Consider the following 5,003-nt stretch of genomic DNA (forward strand, 5'->3'; position numbering starts at 1 on the left):
AGAGGTAAAGAAAGTGTATTCTGAAAGGGACCTAGGAGTAATTATCACCAAAGACATGTCACCGGATAAACATATAAATAAAATAGTCGGAGAAACCTACAATTTGTTGAGATCAATAAAGGAGGCCTTTAAATACCCGGATAAGGAAATGGTCAAGAAAATATTACAAACACTAATAACGCCAAAACTGGAATATGCAGCGCTGATATGGTGACCCAGTACAAAAAAGAATATAAGAAAATTTGAATACAAAGAGCAACGACAAAATTGGTCCCAACATTTGCAAACCTAACATATGAACATAGATTGGCCGAACTGGAATTGCCAACCCTGGAACAAGGAAGAGAACGAGGGGACCTAATAACCATCTACAGAAGTATAAAAGGAAGAGAATGCCTTGATAGAGAGGACCTATTAAAATGGGACAGAGGAAAAACAAGAGGACATGCAATAAACTCAAAAAGGATAACTACAGAAGAGATCTGAAAAAGAACAGCTTCCCACACAGAGTGATAGATATATGGAACAAATTGGATGAAGAAATAGTGTGTGCAAACACAATACAACAATTTAAGAACAAACTTGATCTTGAGAGATACAAAAGTTGGTCACCACGAGCATAGCTCCCCTTCCGTATAATACAACTAGGTAAATACACACAAACACACACAAAATTATAGCAATCACCATGAGCATTAAGGGTGAGCGACTGGAGGAAGTGGATAGTTTTAGATACTTGGGTGCAAATGTGGCAGGAAAGGGTGGAGTGGAGGTGGAGGTAGAATGTAGATTGAGGGAAGTGAGTAAATGCCCTGGTGGATTAAAAAGTGTAATGAGGAATAGACATTTGGGAATGAAGGCTAAGAGGAGACTGTATGAAGGAGTGATTGTGCCAACAGCACTGTATGTGCCAGAAACATGGACCATAAGAGAGGAAGAGAGAAGGAGTTTGAATGTGTTTGAGATGAGGTGTCTGAGAAGCATGATGGGGGTTACTAGGCTGGATAGAGTGAGAAATGAGGTGAGGAGGAGAACTGGTGGAAAGGGAGTTGGGAGATAGGGTGGATGAAAGAGTATTAGGATGGTTTGGACACATGGAAAGAATGAGTGAAGAAAAATTAGTAAAAGAGGTGTGGAAAGAGTGAACATGAGGGTGCGTTCTAGGATGAGATGGATGGATGGGGTGAAGGGGGCTTTGGGGAAGAGGGGAATGTCTGTTGAGGAAGGATGGGAGAGGACAGAAGACAGGGATGAATGGAGAATGGTTGTATATGGATGATGTGATGCGTGAGGTGGAATGGGTGGGGGGGATGGGGGGTGAGGTAGTATGTGCGAGAAAAATTTGATGCAGCCCGAAGGGATTTCTCCCCGTCTTCTCCTTTTCTGTATGGGGGGACGGAGAGGGGGGTCGCTGATTTAATGAAGCAGCCTTGCTGTGGATGTACTGTGTCCTGTCCTGTGTTGATATGCTGTCTTGGTGCTTTGCTTCTGATACTGGCAGTGGGTAGGACATAGGGATGACCCTTCATCCATGATGAGCCAAGATAAGAGGGAAATAGGGTGGTGGGTGGGAATGGGCGTGTGCCTTTGATTTGGCTATCTCTTTTATGAGGGGGAAGATGCCCTTGGTATACAGAAAGAAAAACTCGATACAAAAATAAAGCACAAAGAGTTTGATTTCTCATAAATATTTTTCCTGATCCACTTTTCACATCACTTTGAGGAACAAAACACTTGTATGTCAGTCTGCTTTGGCTGAATATATTGCATACATTTAAGAAACTGCCTCATGATACTTTATAAAATGCACACCCAGCAGACCACATTTGACCTGAAAATGTTCCCTCTTCCTGCTGCTGCTTGTGTACCGTATTTTCCGGCGTATAGTGCGCAACTTTTTTCCGTTGGAAGGGCCTATAGATGGGTGCGCGTTATCCGGTGGTGCGCATTATCTACGGCCTACGATAAAAATTGCGGCTGTGTGTGTAATTTTTTTCACAACAACGTGACGATGTTGGCCGTCACAAAGTCGGGACGGCACACTTCAACGTGACGTTCCGTGAGAACAAGAAGAACAGCCATGGTGACATGAAAGAATACGCCAGCATGGGCTACCGTATATAAATATTTGGTATAGGTAGGTATATATCGAATCTTATTTTTCATGATATTTGCCCATGTTCACAGCATCCTTGTTTGAATTTTTATGTTGGCTTTGTTGTTTCACTTTAGGTATGGTACAAATTCCGTTGCGGCCGTTCATAAACTCGTGTCAAACACCTGACTACAACACCCTCTTTCGGGAGTTATATTAAGTAAACGTCACCTTGATGAGAGACTGTCATATTTCACCACTGTAGTTTGTTTCAGTATTAAATAAAAATGGTAAAAACGAATTATTTCTTCAAGATATAAAATGAACATTTTCTATAAAAATCCCGAATTTTTTCTGTATATTTCACTTTCAATAAACTTTTTTTTAGATCATATTTCCTACAAACTATTTAAGCTACAAAGTAATAAGGGACCAACGCACAACATGAGTCATATGTACCGTACATGTAGTTCCGACTTTTTCTTAGTTGTGTCCTGATTGATGCCTAAACTGACATTTAATTTAGTGACAAATCAACAGATTTCCCAGCGGTGGCTCTAGCCAATGAAAAATACTTCTCCATGTAATCTCGTTCACATGATATAAATACCGAGGTAAAACTGCGTTATAGACAAATGCGATCGGGCATGCGCGTTATACATCGGTGCGCGCTATCTGTGTACCGAAATAACGAAGTGCATGGGTGCGCATTATAACCCGATGCGCATTTTAAGCCGGAAAATACGGTATTTACCTAGTATCTTATGTGAAAGGTGGTGTCCCATCTTATTATCTTGCACTGTCTAGTTTGCTCTTAAATTTGTGTGTAGTTTGTGCACATTTGTTTTGTCCAGTTTATTCCAGCCATCCACCACTCTGTGTGGAAAGCTATTTTTTAGATCTCTTCTATAACTGCCCTTTTTGAGTTTTTCATATCCCCTTGTAATTATCATATCCCAATTTAGTAAGTCTTCTCTATCAAGGACTTCCATGTCTTTCATGATTCTATAGATCATTAGTAAATACCCTCTTTCCCTTCTTTGTTCCAGACTCGGTAATTTTAGTTTTGACAATCTCTCCTCCTATGACAGTTTTGAAAGTGTTGGGGACATCTTTGTAGTTGCTCTTTGGATTCTTTCAATTTTCTTTATATTTTTGGTACTGGGTGACCATAGTGTCGCAGCATACTCCAGTCTAGGCCTTATCAGTGTGACTAGTATTTTCTTCACCATTTCTTCGTTCAAGTAGGTAAAAGCCACCTTAGCAAGTTGTAGGATTCTCCGACAATTTTATCAGTTTATCAGGGGACATGTTATTTTTGATAATTACTCCCAGGTCTTTTTCAGATCTCACTTTCTGTACTTCCTTTGTACTGATTTTATATTGTCCTGATATTCTTTTTTCTTTTTTCAAATTCCATTATGCTACATTTCTTGATGTTGAAGTCCACTTCCCACTTCTGACTCATATTTCCAAACCTTGTTCAGATCTCTCTGTAATGATTCAAGATTCTTTTCAGTGTTTACTTTCCTCAGTTTCCTTTGATTCTGTGGGGGGTGGGGTAGTATGTGTGAGTAAATTTTGACGCAGCCCGAAGGGATTTCTCCCCGTCCTCGCCTTATATGCAAAGGGGGACGGAGAGGGGGGGTCGCCGATTAAATGAAGCGGCCTCGCTGTGGATGTACTGTGTCCTGCGACACTGCTTCTGACCCAGGGCGGTGGGCAGGGTGCAGGGATGACCCGTCATCCAGGAGGTGCTCAGATGAGAGGAAGGGTGGGAGGGGTGTGGAGTGTATTTAGGGATGAAATGGGTGGGAGTGTTTTGTGCCTTTCCCTTTTTGGCTACCTCCCTTGAAAGGGGGAAAAAGCCTTGGTATATGTATGTATGTACTTTCCTCAGTTTTGTGTCATCTGCAAAGAAGCTCATGTAACATTCCACATCTTCATCCTTGTCATTCACATAGCAAGCATTATTGGAGCCAATACTGATCCCTGTGGAACTCCGCTAATCACCTCCTCCCAAGTTGAACTCTTTCTATGAGCACTACCCTCATTTTCTTTCTATACAAAAAAAATCCTCCATCCAGTTAAGTAATTTACCTTGTATCCCTCCTATGGTTTCCAGTTTTCTTATTTTTCTATGTACTTTGTTGTAGGCTTTTTGTAAGTCTAGGAAAGTACAATCAGCCCATCCGTCCCTTTCCTGTATTATGTCTATTAGTCTTGAGTAGAAACAAATCAAATTTGTGGCACATGATCTTCCCTGTCTAAATTCAAATTGTCTTAGGTTTAGTATATTGTTTTCTTCCAGATGTTTTATCCATTTGTTCTTAATAACTTTTTCACAAATTTTGGCTACAATGCTAGTAAGGGAAACTGGTCTGTAATTTGTTGGGTCTTCCTTGTTTCCTCTATATATTGGTACAATATTGGCAATTTTCCAGTCCTTTGGTATTTTTCCTTCATTGGGAGAGCAACTTGTTATATATTTTGTCCATTAGTTCCTTACATTCTTTTAGTATCCAATTTGCAATTCTGTCTGGGCTATGTGGTTCCCTGATGTCAAGATCTGTTAAATAATCCAATATTTCTTTTTGTTATTATTTCCCTCAAGACTTCAGCCATTTATAAATATTCTGTGTATTCTATATTTCCATAACATAGTTTCACCATTCCTGTTTATTTTTGAGTTTACCATCCACATACTGGTATCTATAGAATAGCTTAGGTCGGTCTTTACATTTTTCTATCATGTCTTTTTCATAGTTTTTTTTCCTCTCAGTGCACTTCTACATATTCATTCCTTTGAGATATATTTGCCACTTTCCATTTTTTGTTTTGTTTTTCCATCTATTCCAAGCTTTATCTCTTATCTTTCACCTTACTGCACCTGTTAAACCAGCACTTG

The sequence above is a fragment of the Oratosquilla oratoria genome, chromosome 26 (assembly GCF_046742065.1).
Source record: "Oratosquilla oratoria isolate Oo_2021 chromosome 26, ASM4674206v1, whole genome shotgun sequence".
Classification (NCBI taxonomy): domain Eukaryota; kingdom Metazoa; phylum Arthropoda; class Malacostraca; order Stomatopoda; family Squillidae; genus Oratosquilla; species Oratosquilla oratoria.